The sequence below is a fragment of the Narcine bancroftii genome, chromosome 5 (assembly GCF_036971445.1).
Source record: "Narcine bancroftii isolate sNarBan1 chromosome 5, sNarBan1.hap1, whole genome shotgun sequence".
Classification (NCBI taxonomy): domain Eukaryota; kingdom Metazoa; phylum Chordata; class Chondrichthyes; order Torpediniformes; family Narcinidae; genus Narcine; species Narcine bancroftii.
Window position 1 is genome coordinate 174,539,547 of NC_091473.1, and position 16,856 is coordinate 174,556,402.

A 16,856-nucleotide genomic window follows, 5' to 3' on the forward strand; every position below is an offset into this window, starting at 1 on the left:
TTCCCCACAAATAGTAACATCGTGTGTTCATGGTATCAAAACCATTCCTGATTTAAAATGCCATTCTAATCTCACACTTTTGACATTTTCTCTTCTCAAGAGAAAAGGAACTCAGCCTGTATATTCTTTCCTGATGTCAATTCTTTAGATGATTTTTAGAATCATCTTCATAAATCTTCTTTCTGTCCTTTTATGCTTTGACATCTTTTTTATAATATAGCAACCAGATCTGTATGATAGATATAGTAAAAATCTGGAGTGATAAAGAACCAAACCAAATAAAGTCAAGTTTATTGTCATCTGATTATATAAGTACAACCCGTTGAAACAGAGTTCTATGGAGGAGTCACGTGATAGAGTAGTGGCCGGACGGTGAACTCCAGCCCTCTCCAGAAAAGTCGGGAAAAACAAAGGAAAACACAAAGGCACAGAAATAAAAGTTACAGAAAAGTGAGTATAAAGGTGGAAAGAAGATGGCGACAAAAAAAGAAAAATCGAAAGCAACGGTAAGAAGAGAGGAAGAGAAGACAAAGGAGGAAAAAGGTGAAGGCCTTACCTGTCCGAAGAGGCCCGCTGCGGAGAGAGAAACCCGCTCCCTCAGGTCGGTAAATAATGGACTACAAAAATGGCTCGCAGAGCCGAGTAAAAGTGCGCAACCGCGCATGAAAAAAAACACACCAACGGGAGGGGGGACCAGCTGGGGAGTCGATCTCCACAGCCGGCAACGACAGCTGCAGAACACCTGCAGCAAGAAGAGACCACAGAAGACAATAGAAACAAGAAAGAAGAGAAGGAAAGGGCACCAAAGAAACAACAGATGGCCAACCCAGAGGAAGAGGAAGAGGAAGAGTACAGTGAAATAGAAGAAGAAAAGAAAGGCAAGATAAAGGATATACTTTCTCTTATTAAAGGATACATGGAGTCATTTAAAGAATGGCAAACACAGGAATTTAAGGATTTAAGAAAAAGAATAAACAACACAGAAGAGAAAATGAATAAAATAGAGATGACCTTAACAGAAATGGGAAAGAAAATGGACAAGATGGAAGAGCGGGCAGTAGCAGCAGAAATGGAGGTAGAAGACTTAAAAAAGAAATTGGAGGAATCTAATAAAAAAACTAAAGAGACATAAGAACTACTAGCTCAAAAAATAGATACAATGGAAAATTATAACAGAAGAAATAACATAAAGATAGTGGGCCTTAAGGAAGATGAAGAAGGCAAGAATATGAGGGAGTTTATAAAAGAGTGGATCCCTAAGACCCTAGGATGTCCAGAACTACAGCAAGAAATGGAAATAGAAAGGGCACATAGAGTATTGGCCTCTAAACCACAACCACAACAAAAACCAAGATCTATTGTAGTAAAATTCCTAAGATATACTACAAGAGAAAAGGTACTGGAGAAGACAATGGAAAAAGTAAGAGAGGGCAACAAACCACTGGAATATAAAGGGCAAAAAATCTTCATTTATCCAGATATAAGTTTTGAACTCCTAAAGAAGAGAAAAGAGTTCAATACAGCAAAGGCGATTTTATGGAAGAAAGGGTATAAATTTACACTAAAGCATCCAGCGGTATTGAAAATATTTATTCCAGGACAACAAAACAGACTATTCTCGGATCCAGAAGAAGCACGAAAATTTGCAGAACAATTACAAAAATAGACTGAGGGAGGAAGATGGGTAATGAGAGTAAAAATGATCACGATTGATATGTATGTGGGTAAAGACAAAAATAGACTGAGGGATGAAGACGGGTAATGAGAGTAAAAATGATCACGATTGATATGTATGCGGGTAAAGAGGTATAAGAGTGAATAGAGACAATGTGCATACGTGAATGTATCTGTACTTAGAGGAAAATATAGATAATATAGACAAGAATTAATAAGGGAAGGTAATGGAATAGAGAGAATAAGGAGGGAATTAAAAGAGTGACCTTTGTGACATATGAAAAGTGAAATCTTTTCTGGGGGGGTGGGGTGGGGGGAAATAGCGGTCACTGCAAAATCAGCTGACGCTTGTGAGTGGATTCGCAAATCCAAATGGAGAGGGGAGATGTGGTTGTCCGACAAGGGATAAAGGACAACTCAGGAGGGGAAGGGGAGATTGGGGATAAATAAGATAGAAATAGGAGAATAAGGAAAATGTTGGATGTTGTAGGAATGTTGTCTTATAAAGAGTTGAAAATAACAAAACAGAAATGGAAAAGGAGGAAAGGTAATGATGGAAAAACGGAAAGAGAAGATAAACAAAATATAAAAGGGCTACGCTGAACTATATGACTTTAAATATTAATGGAATACATAACCAAATTAAAAGGAAGAAACTACTAAATTTAAATGAATAAATGTATTCCATTAGAAAAAATAACATATTGGTTAAGAAATAATATTGAAATATTCGAACAAGTATGGGAGCCTTACATTAAATACAATAGCGAAAACCTACCGGGGACAAACATTGCCTAAGTTGATGGAAGGAGAAGGAAAGAAAAGAATGGACTCAGTAGAATTTCTGGCGTATTTTTGTTGAATGACAACATTGTCTGACTGGCTTAATGCAACCTAGATTGTATACCTAAAATGGATGAGAGGGGGGGGTGGGGGGGTGGCTTGGGAGGAGGGAGGGGGGTGGAGAAAAAGTCACTGTATATGTGTGAAAAAGAAATAGTGTATATCATGGCTAATGCGATTTATGGTGTGAAAAAAAAAGAAACAGAGTTCTATGGTCCTCGGTGCAACATATGCAGACGTACAACCAGACATAACACACATACAGACAAACAATATATATGCAGGATGAGTATTTTATCTATACAAATAAATAGATAATGTTTTGCACAAATGAGAGTCTCGGATAAAGTTATCGATCTGACTAATTTTCTCATTTCTTTGTCACTACACTGGCTTTAACTTTGTCCTTGACAGATTGCGAACTAAAGGCAGCCAAGTTTAATCAAAATAGATCACTTCTATTTAATAGGAAACAACTGTTTCCTATTAATGAGAGGGAGATGGGATGAGAATAATAATAAGAAGGGGATCTCATTGTGACGTGAATATGAAATTCTGACAGGATAAGGCATGTTAGATGTTCCTGATGTAAGGGAAGTCCAGAACAAGGGGTCACAAGGATAAGGGGTAAGCAATTTAGGACTGAGATGAGGAGAAACTTTTTCATTCAGAATATTTTGAACTTGTGGAACTCACAAACATAGAAAGTTGCACTGAAGTCTTACGATCAACCACGAACAATTTGAATAGTGAAGCAGGTTTGAAGGGCTGAATGGCCTCCATCCTATTTTGTATATTTCTATTATTTTAAAATTGTAGTGATGTAGTCTACTAATCTCTGAAGACCATCTTTCTTAGTGATATTGATGATGAGGAGGTCATCCTGATAAAGTTCAATGTATATTAAAAACATATTATTTTTGAAAAATAATAAAACATGAAATATTCAAGAAAAGAGGTCATCCTGGTTTTAAAGGCAATGGTCTATGTTTTACAGAATTCTGCTCATTGTCATTTGGAAAATTTTCAATAACATCTAACTCCATTTGGCAATTTGGCTTTTAAGTACATGCTCTTATGTATACTTAGAATGAGGTAATGTTGATTCTCTTTCAATACATTCAATGGTGTGGTTTGTCTGGAAACAATTTGGCTCATGAAAATTTTGCATAATTATCTTAGGATGCAGGTAATTTAAAAAAATTTGGACATACAGCATGATAACAGGCCATTTTGGCCCACAAGTCTATGCCACCCAATTTACACCCAATTGACTACACCCCTGGTACATTTCAAATGTTGGGAGGAAACCAGAGCCCCAAGGAAAACCCATGCAGACACGGGGAGAATGTACAAACACCTTACAGACAGTGCAGGATTCAAACCCCAGCCCCAATCGGTAGCACTGTGTAATGAACTGAGATTCACTGGTGGTGTGTTGTACTGATTGCTAGCTCCACTCCATCTACCCATATATAACCCTGGTTTCCCGCCTAAACCCTTCAGAAGACTACTGTAGTACCCTACCCTCAGTTCTAAGCTAATAAAAGCGTATGTTCTCCCTCCAGTCGTGAGAGCTTTTATTTGTGCTACAATTTTATTTCCTTATTCCCTAGAAGATGGAAGCTCTACTCAAGCCTGGTTAGCTGCTGATAGACCTTCTGTGCCATGTACTGGCTAGACTGCTTCCAGGCCTACCTGAACACGACCAGAGACGTCTTCCACACCGATGAACTCAGGAGGTCAGTACTAGTTTTGAGGGTAGGAATGAAAGGGTATGTAGTCATCAGGGACTGTACTACATATGACGCTGCCATTGAGGCTTTGAAGGCTTGGTACCTGAAGTCGCAAAATGAGGGCCAAGCAAGGCACCAACTCGCTCTATGTCGCCAACGGTGACTACCTGGTGGATCTGTGGACCCTTGTCAAGAAGGGCAGGTATGAAGCTGCTATGGGCCATGTTCATGAGGAAGAACAGATCCGGGACCCTCTAGTCGCGGGGTCCACTTGAGGTACATGAAGCAGCAACTGCTTGAGTCAGGTAAGAAGGACCTGGCTAGCTACATTGAACTGGCCAAGTTGCTGGAACAGGCCAAGCTCGAGAATGACGACCTCGAAGCAAGCAAGCTTGCCCACCCAGGCGAGCCCCTCCAAGGATCGGTGGCTCCCACCACATCAGCTCTAATGGATACTGCTTCCCATGCTAGGGAGCGCTCCCACGCTAGGGAGGGATTTTTCTGAGGCAAGAATCAGCACCCCTGATCTCATTGCCCGTCTAAGATCTCGTTTTCTCCAGCTGTGGCAAGAAAGGACATTGGGCGAGGGGAAGCCCAGGGAAGTCTGTGGCCTGCACCGCTCCTGGATCTGATTCCAGCCCCAAGCCAACTGCCCCAAATTCACCTGAGCCCACTTGCGCTACACACTGACGGAGGGTGATAGCGAGGAAACGGCGGGAAAAGACTCGGCGGCCACCTTGTCGGGACTCACATTCAAACTCAGCGCCATCATCTTCAGAGGGGGAAGGAGGGCAGCAATCTGCCACGCCACGAGGTCGACACCATCTTACCCATGCAGGGCAGCCTATGACGGTGGGTTCATTTGAGTGAGGAGCATGGAGTCTCCGGGGTTCTATCCTTGATAGTCCTAGATCTGGACAGAACTCACCAGCTCAACAACTCCATAGGTAAATGGACATTCCACTAAATGCCTAATTAACACAGGCTCTACTCAACATGGACTGTACAAGAGTACAATCTAAGGATGTATCCTTCCAATTATCGAATATTCCTTCCGTCTCATTCACACTCTACCTGTATTCAAGAACATTGTATAGTACATTTGTCGTGGAGGGGGGGAGGGAATTTTGTAAACTATGCCTGTATATACTAAATGAATTGTGTGCTCCGGTGCTGTTGGGTCTGGACTTCCTGTGTCACCTTAAAAGTATGACCTTGGAGTATTCTGGTCCACTCCCCACTAACAGTTTGGAACAGAGGACCTCAAAAATCAGACCCCACATGCAGAAGAGAGTTAGTCAGAGTCCAAGGCCGGCATGTTCCGGGGAGTGTAAAAAACAAAATTGCAAAATTAAGGATGATAAAGAATATTGAAGGCATGAGTGACTGGAGATGTTGGAATCTGGAGTAAAAATTAAACTGTTGGAAGAACTCTGATTCAAGCAGCATCTGTAGATGCAAAAGGATAGACAATGTTTCAGGACAAAACCCATCACTGGGATCAAGAAAAAAAAGAATCATATGTCAGCTGTAGGTTACTGGAATCGAATAAGTCATGAACAATATAAAGGTACTGAGAAAGAAATTGAGGCCATATAGAGCCATGAAATATCCTTGGCAGATAAGAGAAAGAAGAGTCCATAGACATGAAGTAAATATAACAGGAGGAACAGCATAATTGGAGAAATAGTTGGTTCTCTTCAAGACCAAAGGGGTAATTGATGTGTGGAGCCAAGTCACGTGTGTGAGGCTCTGATTAATAGCTGAATTCATCAGAGAGTAGGATGTGGAAAATAGGTATATAGATATGTCTGTCATGGTATAGGAGGATAGGGAGGAGATAGATGGGGTTCTCATGGAGATTTTTGCATCTTTGTTGGTCACAAGTGTGAGGTGCTGGAACACTAGGGGATAGCTGTTGTTATTCCCATTTTAAGAAGGGGAGCAGGCATATTAAGTAAACAGAGGTCATTCTAGTGGTCGCCCTATCAGAAGGATGACATTGTCCTGAGAAAAGTACAGAGAGGTTGCCTGGATTGGGGGCGAGTTTATGTGAAGAGATTTGAAAGGCTGTACTGAGAGTGAAGGAGGTTGAAGGTGATAGAAGTATATAAAAATTATGAGAGGCATGGATTGGAGAGGTAATAAGAAATTTACGTGCAGTGTGGCACAAAAACAAGAGGGAATGAGTTTGAGGTGAGAGGAGTTTTAAAGTGGATTTGAGTGATTTTTTTAATCACAGAGAGGGGTTGCTATCTGGAGTCTACTTGCTGCCAGAGTAGGTGGTGCGATCAGGTACAATCATCGTGTTAAAGAGGCATTTAAACAGGCACTTAAATGGGCAAGGTATCAAAGGATAGAGACCTAATGTGGACAAACGGGATTTCTGTAGAAGGGCAAAAGTGATTGGCGTGGGCTGAAGCATCTGATTCAGTGCTTTACAACTCTGATTCATGTCAGAATGCCCCCACACTGCACAAGGTTTAACTCTTTTTCAGTGAAAGTCTCTTTTGAAAGATCTTACCTGACATCTTTTGGAGTTTTTAATCCTTACATGGAATATAGAGACACAGAACTTTACAACACAGTACATGCCCTTTAGCCTATGTTTACCTTCAACCTTCCCTACCTCACACCAATAACCCTCTATTTTTCTTGCATCCATGCGCCTAGACAATGCATTCCAGGCATTCTGGGGACCAACCACTCTGTAAAAAAAAACTTTACCTCTAACAACTCCTGCTCAACCTTCATCCACTGATCGAAAACAGATGTACAGGTATTGGCTATTGTCGCCCTGGGAAAAAGGTGCTGGCTGTCCATCCTGTTTATGCCTCCAATCATCTTATATAACCTCTATTAAGTCACCTCATCCTTAATCACTCCAAAGAAAGAAGACCTAGTTATTTCAATCTTCCTTCATAAAGCATGTTTTCCAATCCAGGTAACATCATGGTAAATATCTTCTGCACCCTCTCTAAAGTATCACCCTTCTTAAATGTTGTCATTTTTAGCTTCAGTGGGTCTTTGTCATTCTTTGTGCATGGTTTCATATCACTTCGTTCAAAAATTTCACTTTCCTTATTCTAAAGTTCTACCAATACCATCACCTGCCAGTGGAAACAAATCTTTCCTGATTTATCCACAGTACTAAATCCTAGAACTCTACCAATATTATGGTAGGTGTTATGTCATCAAAAGGACTGCAGAAATTCAAGAGAAGTTATACATATTGGCTATAAATATGACACTAGATTCTGAAAAAAAAACTTGATTTTGATAGATTCATGTTCTGACTACTGGTTATTCATGACTCTGCACGATATACTTAAAACGTTCAGGACAAGATAAAACTCCAGAGTGTTGTGAAGAACTGGATTGTGGAGAAACACGTGGTCTCCATGCCTGTCTGGAATATTGTGGATTGTGGGTGGTTGTGTGTCCTCCCTGTCTGAAAATTATTTGGAAGTCACATCACCTGTCAATCAAGGTTGAGCTCCGGCCACCCATTAGCGCACACCTCTCCATGGCTAATTTAAATCACTTAGACTTATTATTGGCTAAATGTCTAGATCAGAACTGTATAAAATATCTTTCTCTTTGCCTCGTGATCCAAGCCCTGGACCTTGCTTCATGCCAGGTCACTATTGTGGATGTCGCTGGAAGTGTTGTGGATAAGGTGTGCACTACACTGAAGATGAGCTGTAGTACTTGCAGAGAGCTGCACCCCCATTGGTACAGGGAATCCGGTGTATGTGTAAAAGGAAAGTCCCTGTACGTAGAGTGTGTACTCAAGTGTGTGAGCACCCACTGGTATTGGAGTTCAATCTGGGTCCGATGTGAATGTCTCTATCATTATTTAAGTAATATAGTAATCAAGTACCATTTGACGTTCTCCCCTGTTTGTCTCCTGCATGTTAATTAAAGTTCCATGTGATTGTAACACTTGTGTCCAGACTCATCTCACTGTGACCCACCGAACCTGATACTCTTCCCAACATGAAAATTGGCACTGCAAGCAGGGTTCAAAGAGCTTTGGCCAGACACATGTGGAGTACTAACCGTGTGGGAGATCGTACAAACAAGTGGGTGTTTGTGTGTGAGTGTTCTATTAGGCGCATATGTGATTATATACCTGCTCACCAATGGGGAGAGCAGGAGGCAACCCACATATTAAATCCCCAGGTGGATTTGGTGATGTGGCTGACCACCCCATGTCAATCAACTGTACTGATAGGCTGGATCCCCACAGAGAGAAGATAGGGCACCATGTGGCCTCCTTCCTGGAGGAATCAGGGTTTCCCAAGAGCAGGGGGAGTCGTAGGGGAACCCTATGGTTATTAATATCCTTGCTTAGGTGCCAGTGGGGTTTCATGTCTGATTTTAATAATCAGAGCGCCCAGAAAGATAGGGCGAGAGAATCCCTGCAGAATCATTACTGTGCACTGCAGGAGGCAGTGCAGACTGCCCCAGTGCAAGTGACCGCCCTAGAAATTAAAGTCATGGAGGCAGCTTCCAAGATGATTGAAACCCAGCTGTTGCAAGCAGCTCGCTGCTCTGGCTGACAGGTTGACCCAGGCAAAATGCGAGCTATTGTCCAGCGGGGGGAGGGGGTCGACACATGGTTGGGGAAAGGTGTGTGTGGATGGATGGTGATGACCATGAGGAAACTGAGTCCTATGTCACATGTCCTTTCCTCTGTATGCCCAAGCCCTTGCAAGCTCTACCAGTGACCAGGCTGTCCTAGGTCTGCCATGATGACACCCCACCAAACCTCCAAAACAGGGAGGTAGCCCCAGGAGGGCATGTATGTGGTCACTGTGAAATTATGGAGTCCCAGGACTATTCCACCAAGATGCTAACTGGGCCGGGGGTGCTCCTAGGAGGCATGGGTACACCCTGGATGTACGCCTGCAAACCTGCCCCCTGCCTCACCCCGGGGATAGCACGGCAGCGGGTATCTGGGTCCAAATGAGAAGCCAAAGCGCGGGATGCATGAGCCAAGAGAGGGGTCTGGCACCTCATGGATGACTTTGCACTGCCTGCTCGCAGATGTTGGTGGTAAAGGTGGACACATTTGCCAGCTAAGCCGAAGAAACCAGGCATACGAGTCAGGGACCGGACAATTATCTTTCTCTCCCTCCCCTCTGACACTGGGGAGCAGCTCCCTCAGCTCTCTGCTCCATCAGGAACACAATGACCCTGTTTGGTCGGGGGTTGGGGGTGGGGGAGCTGGTGAGGCATTGTCATTGTGTTTGATTATGTGCTTTGTCCAACATATGAAAGACACTTTATATATTGATCCAGTTTGTTTGCATCGTTTTTAAACATATTTTTTCTCTCTTTTGTTTTCTATATATGCATATACACCCCACCAAACAGGGTCGTTGTGTCTCCAATGGAGCAGGGTGCTGTGCAAACTGCTCCCCAGTGTCAGAGGGGAGGGAAAAGAAAGATAATTGTCTGGTCCCTGACTCATATGCCTGGTTTCTCCAGGTTAGCTGACACATTTACCACTGGTATATATATGTGTGTGTGTGTGTGTGTGTGTGTGTGTGTGTGTGTGTGTGGTTATAACATGTACATAGAGTTTACTGTATGGATTGTCTTTGTAGTGATTGCAGAGTGATGTAGATTCTGGAGAAACACATGTCTTCCCTGTTTGAAATTTATTTGGAAGTCACATTTATAGTCAATCAAGGTTGGACTCTGGTCACCCATTAGTGCACACCTTGCCATTGGCTAATTTAAATCACCTAGGATCATTATTGGCTAGATGCCCAGATCAGAACTGTATATAATATCAATGCACAGCACATTCTTTCTCTCTGCCTTGTGGTCCAAGCTCCGGACATCGCTCCACACCAGGTCACTATTGTGGACATCACAGGAGTGTCACGGGTAAGGTGTGCACTACACTGAAGCTGAGCTGTAGTACTGTGATAAATCAATACTTGCAGAGAGCCACACCCCCATTGGTATAGGGAATCTGGTGTATGTGTGAAAGTCCCTGTATGTAGAGTGTGTACTCAAATGTATGAATGTGTATGGACACCCACTGGTATTGGAGTCCAACCTCAGCCTGATGTGAATGTCTATATCATTGTTTAAGTAATATAGTAAATAAGTACCATTTGATATTCTCTCCTGCATGTTAATTAAAGTTACATGTGATTGTAACACGTGTGCCCAGACATCTCTCTGTGAACTCTCCGAACTTGATACTCTTTCCAACATGACAGGGTTGCTAAGTCAGCCTGTGACATCACGGGTACCAGACTTCACTCCATCGAGGACATCTACAAGAGGCGGTCTCTTTAGAAAGCAGCCTCTGTCCTCAAGACTCCCCACCACCTAGCTATGCCCTCTTCACTCTGCTACCATTGGGGAAAAGGTACAGGAGTCTGAAAAGCACAAGGACAGCTTCTTCCCCTCCGAAATGAACCTTCAATTCAAATGCACAATAATGAATTTTCCAAATTCAGCTAACCCTCACCCTGATCTTGTTTTCCTGGTCCATTTTCCTATTCTATTTCCCTATCCCTCCTTTCACACCCCCTCCCCCACCTCCCTAACTATCTCTCTGTAGAGCTCGTCAAAAGATTTGTTGATTCAAACCAAGGCTTTTATTAGGAAAAGACAGGAGCTCTTCACAGGTGGCCGAGCAGTCCGGAATGATCCGACCTGGCTAGGGACACAACCTTTTAAGGCCCAGACAGTAGGCGTGGCTAAGCTTTCAGCCAATCGCTGTAAGCACAGTCATTACACTCTAGATACCGTAAGTATATACATTGGTGATTGAATCTGAGGCGCCTGCAAGCTCACACCAAGACACAAGAGAAACTTGTCCGTGAACTACTCTTTGCAGATGATGCCGCTTTAGTTGCCCATTCAGAGCCAGCTCTTCAGCGCTTGACGTCCTGCTTTGCGGAAACTGACAAAATGTTTGGCCTGGAAGTCAGCCTGAAGAAAACTGAGGTCCTCCATCAGCCAGCTCCCCACCATGACTACCAGCCCCCCCACATCTCCATCGGGCACACAAAACTCAAAACGGTCAACCAGTTTACCTATCTCGGCTGCACCATTTCATCAGATGCAAGGATCGACAATGAGATAGACAACAGACTCGCCAAGGCAAATAGCGCCTTTGGAAGACTACACAAAAGAGTCTGGAAAAACAACCAACTGAAAAACCTCACAAAGATAAGCGTATACAGAGCCGTTGTCATACCCACACTCCTGTTCGGCTCCGAATCATGGGTCCTCTACCGGCACCTTCTACGGCTCCTAGAACGCTTCCACCAGCGTTGTCTCCGCTCCATCCTCAACATCCATTGGAGCGCTTACACCCCTAACGTCGAAGTACTCGAGATGGCAGAGGTCGACAGCATCGAGTCCACGCTGCTGAAGATCCAGCTGCGCTGGATGGGTCACGTCTCCAGAATGGAGGACCATCGCCTTCCCAAGATCGTGTTATATGGCGAGCTCTCCACTGGCCACCGTGACAGAGGTGCACCAAAGAAAAGGTACAAGGACTGCCTAAAGAAATCTCTTGGTGCCTGCCACATTGACCACCGCCAGTGGGCTGATAACGCCTCAAACCGTGCATCTTGGCACCTCACAGTTTGGCGGGCAGCAACCTCCTTTGAAGAAGACCGCAGAGCCCACCTCACTGACAAAAGGCAAAGGAGGAAAAACCCAACACCCAACCCCAACCAACCAATTTTCCCCTGCAACCGCTGCAATCGTGTCTGCCTGTCCCGCATCGGACTTGTCAGCCACAAACGAGCCTGCAGCTGACGTGGACTTTTTACCCCCTCCATAAATCTTCGTCCGCGAAGCCAAGCCAAAGGAAGATACATTGGTGATAGGTCTGTACTATCACTACCTTTTATCCAGTATCCTCTATCTCTTGGATCCACTCCCTTCTTGCTAACAACCCCTTCGCACTTTAATCTCAAGATGTTGGCATTTTTCTCCAGGGCTGCTGTCCTGATTGGCAGAGATCCCTCCAGATTCTCCTTGTTTGCTCCAGGCAGAAGAAAGGTGGTATCCGAAGGAGTTTGGTTCACAGCACATGGGTGCCCAACATGATTTAACACTGCAGGACACATCCCGCATAGCCAAGTGGCTGCGCCCTTCCCTTGTCTGCTCTCCCCGCAGATGCTAATTGGCCCTATTACATATTTTCTACCTTTGAGTCGGGGTTCAGTTGAGTGCTCTGCCCTTGGACTGGTTGGGCATTTTACCAACTCTCAAAAGCCGCTTTCAGGTGGCCACGGAGAAGACGCCTTTCTATCACCTGAACAGAGCTGAAGGAGAGCCACGTCTGGGCGAACGCCGGCTCCTGCGGACTGTGGCCGCAGTCCCACTGCTGTTTTCAAGTGCGGAGCCAGAGAATATACCTACAGGAGGAGGGTGAGGTAAGTGCTCCCTCCTGGCCGGGTTTCAGGTGGCCACCCAACAGCTGCATTGGGGCAGAATAGGCGGCTTGACATCGGGGTATTTTGGCCACCTGAAAGTGCCTCAAAGAGTGGGTTTTAAGAGTGGTTAGGATTGTAAGCACGTTATAAATTCTGTAACGAAGTGTTGGGGGTTGTGCACAGACTGGGTTCATCAAATGACCTGAGTGGAATTTCACTTGCTATTTGCAGGGTCCCCGGTGACACACGCTGATCATGGACTGTAATTCCAGACCAGCAAAGGGCCAATATCTCGTTTCGACTGTCTGGCGTCACCAAGTCTTTCAACACCGGGAGAGAGATAGCAAGCGTTCAATGTATCCATTTAACGATCCAGCCAGCCCAACATTCTGATGTTTGGAGCCAACTTTTCCTTCAACCACGGTATCTGCACTTTCTACTGTGTTTCCTCTTTCCATTGTTTGAAAATGTTTCCTTTTTTTTCTCCTAAAAAAACCCCCAGGGGTATTTTGTTCCCTTTGCGATGTGATTATACGAAACGCACAATCCCGATCCTGGGGGGAGGGGGAGGGAGAGACCAGTTTTCGGTCTCCTGCCTTGATACATGAAGTTTGAGACACCGTGTGATTCGATACCTTTGTGTTGAGCGTTGATATGTTTCGATCCGCTTCAGGTATTTGGCGAGAGGGGCTCGGGTCGCCAGCGTTGTTTGGAGGAGTGGCGGGGCTGTGAATGGGAGCAGCAGTCGGTGGGGGGGGGAGATGATGTCACCGGGCGACGACCAACTTTTCCCTTCAGTTATGGCGGAGGTTCACTTTTAGAAAGTTCCCGCGGCCGCTCGGCGCGGCTCCGGGTGGAGGGGCGCGGAGAGACGAGCCGGCGGGTGAGCGCCGTTCGTGCGGGTCGGGGAAAGGGTTAAAGGGCTCCCGGTTGTGGTGGCGGGGGTTTCGCTGCGGGAAGCAGGGCCCGAAGCGCTCCCACGCTGGGACTGAAGTCTGTCTGTGTTTATGTAACGTGTTGCCTTGTCGAGGAAGGATGACTGCAGTCCATGAGAGCTCAGCCTCGGGAGCGCTGCCCTTTCCTCTCGCTCCCTCTTAAACCGAGCAAACTCTTCCCTGCGAACTAGACTCGAATCGGACGGTGGACGGAAAGAGGCTGAAAGTAAGGGGTTGGGGTGAGTTTACTCTGGTGCCAGACCGTGGTTTCTAACAGGGACGCTACCAGCCACCAATCCCCTCCCCCAGCTCAAAATAACATGGGCAGTGACTCCACTCGAATGGTGGACGCTTGTGGAGGGAGGTTCGGTTCAGGAGCTGCAGAAGATGAAGGAAGCCCACTTGGCCAAGTATTCGTCCATGCCTGAAATGCCTTCAGGCAAGAGTTGGCAGGACGTTGCTGCAACTAAGCAACGCAGAAGCACGGCTCTGTTCAGGATTGATGGTTTAAAACCAGATGCAAACCTGGATTTGGAAATATGTTGAGACAGGACGGTATAAATCTTTATCCCTACCAATGGTTGCACTTCCAAGATGCACCAAACCCCAGTGTTGCCTTATATTGTTTATTTTGGAGGGGGGAATCATTAATGTCTATATCTTTTTGGATTATCACTGGTGCTGGGGTACCCCTCAAGCATGTTTTAAAAATAGTATTAACTGGTTGTTTGTGACAGAACAGCTGTTTGCAATCTCACAATTGTAGAGAACTGCAGATGCCAAGATAGAATTGTAAGTACGAGCAGTGCAAACCCGAGAAATGCCTGGAGTTCGCTGATGGCCTTGGATGTGCAAGTTTTTTGAATCGTGGATGTACTAAGTATAGATCGCGCAGCCCTGACCTTGTAGTGCCCTTGGAATTATTCAGGCTGTTCATGCTGTTAAGTCCTGATTCGCCCTGGGGGGGGGGGGGGGGGGTGGTGGGGGAATCAGTGAAAAGGATGGTGTCATGTGATTATCAGATCTGAAGATTCCAGATTCGTCATGATCCCCTCGAGGGGACTTCTCTTCAATGGGGCAGGAATATTTGGTGGACATCAGACCTCCATCCTCACTCTTTCACCACGCTTTGCATGGAATTGTACAAAGGGGCATTTTGTAAGTGGGACATTGGAACCCTTTTGGCCAAAGACCAAGTAACATTAGAGCCTCCCTCACAAAGAAGGTTGATCCAGGCATATTTTGTGCAACTGGCTAAATCCAGAAGCTATATATGCTTAAATACCTGAATGAAATTGTGCAGAAATCAGTATTTCTTTCCATACGAGTTACATAAACGTAATCAACAACTGAGGTTGGGGTGCATTTTGTTCTGGACGGCATGGGAATAGCCCACTGAACTTGATGCCAAATTAAACTAAATATTCACTGCCTGTACATGCTCTGTATCCCGCTGTTTCCTGCATTTTCACAGGATTCCCATTTATTCTGATTAGTTCCATTCCACTTTGTGTGCGTCTGTGGAAAGAGAGGCAAAAGGAAGGACTTCTGGCCAAATCCAGTTCTGATCAAGGTTCTTTGATGTGAAATATTAATTTTGTTTCACCTTCCACAGATAATTGCCTGACAACTATTTTCAATATTTTCTGTTTTTATTTCAGCATTTTGAGTATTTTTAATAATTTACAATGATGTTATTTCAAAGTTCTCCATGATGTGCAATATTACTGAGTCTCTGACCCTACAGCCCTTCCCCTTGAGGTTCTAATCTCTTGAGCATCAATGCACAACAGGCTGTCATGCTTTTATCTGCTGATCCAATTTCTTCCCTAAAGCTCTTCTCCTTAAATACTTTCTTTAAGACATTAAAGTCTCCGTCTTTTGATCAATTTTACGGCTCTCATTCCTAATGCAATAAAACCCCTGTTATCTGGAATTCAAGCAATTGGCAATCCCAAGCAACCGGCAAAAAAAGAAAACAAATAGGTTAAAAAATACAGGTTTGCCATTAGTTTGCCAATCCATTCAACACACAATCTCAAGGGATTGGAAAATTCACTTGTCTGGCATCTCTCAATCCCCATAAGTGCCCGATACCAGGGGTTTTACTGCATGTTTTGTGGCTTTGTATCAAATTCTCAGAAACATCTTGCGAGGTTTACTGGATTATAAAATTTTTGTTGTCAACTAGTACCCCTGTAGACCATACAAGCAAGGGAATGGGTACTTTCCACAAGAAAGCATCTTGAAGAGGAGGATGCAGTCTCCATGGCACCAACAGAATTTGGCAGGGCTGATAGTCTTGCGTTTTAGTATCGGTGTGCTCTGGTATGTTGAATACTTCATTCTGAGTGTGTATGAATCTGCAGTAAATAATTTAGTGAATAAGTGCAATGGTTTCTAGATTTTGTTAACATAATGCCTGTATGTTGACATGCAATAAAGTATGATTTGTAAGACTTGAAAGGGAATACTTTGGGAATTACAACACTACATTTCCCCATCGCATTTCAGTGATCCAGTAAAACATTTTTTTTTCCATTTATAACTGAGAGTAATAAATATTAGTTTTGTGGATATTGCTTTGTTCAGTTTGGCATGTGATGTGATATATTTTTAGTGCTTCATAGTATATGATGTCACCTGTTAACTGTTGAAAGGATATAGTATATTTTATTAACTTTAAACCACCACTGTGATAAAAGTTCTGTTTTTAGAAAGAAGTTCCTCTTTGCACTTCTGCTTTTTGGTATGCAATTATCACACTTGATTGGGGTGTTTTTTTTTTAAATGGTTCTGAAATCATAGTAATAAAATGCCAGTTTCACGTACACATCTTCTACCATTCGTAGAAAGTCGATCCAAAATACTATTGTTCATGTACTAATTTGCACATAATCTTTTTAATCTATGAACTACATTGGCTGTGTCAAATATTTTAATATTTTCTCATAGTTTGAACTTTTTGCCGTTCCACTGATCTTCTGAAAACCCTATTTCTCCAGTTTGAGATTTAAAAAAAAATCTGTTTCCTTTGTCTACCTGAGGTGGCGATGTCTTTGATTGCTGGGGCTGAGCTCTGGAATTCCCTCCTCAAGTAATTCTATTTCTCCCTCGCTCCCATCTTTTAAAAACCCATCTTAAAACCTGCCTTTTGATAAACTTCTTTCTCTCTGTAGTAAAGCATGAGAGCCTGCAGCCAGCGTGCTTGAAGTGAAACACAACGTTGGAGAAACTCAGCAGGT

At 44.0% G+C, this 16,856-nt stretch overlaps 1 protein-coding gene across 9 annotated transcripts in view; it reads left to right on the top strand.

Annotated features, from left to right (window-relative positions):
• The first annotated feature begins 4,148 nt into the window (after positions 1 to 4,148).
• Positions 4,149 to 16,856, top strand: part of raf1b (Raf-1 proto-oncogene, serine/threonine kinase b) — a 108,790-nt gene continuing 96,082 nt past the window's right edge. For 2 of the 9 annotated variants that reach the window (XM_069939831.1, XM_069939829.1), the window contains exons 1-2: positions 4,149 to 4,259; positions 12,908 to 13,099. The gene's annotated coding sequence lies outside the window, so the exon portion shown is untranslated. Of the gene's footprint in view, positions 4,260 to 12,604; positions 12,677 to 12,907; positions 13,100 to 13,270; positions 13,350 to 13,456; positions 13,560 to 13,592; positions 13,851 to 15,802; positions 15,940 to 16,856 lie in introns of those variants that run through there. The other 7 variants (XM_069939834.1, XM_069939827.1, XM_069939828.1 and 4 more) reach the window with 6 other exon arrangements.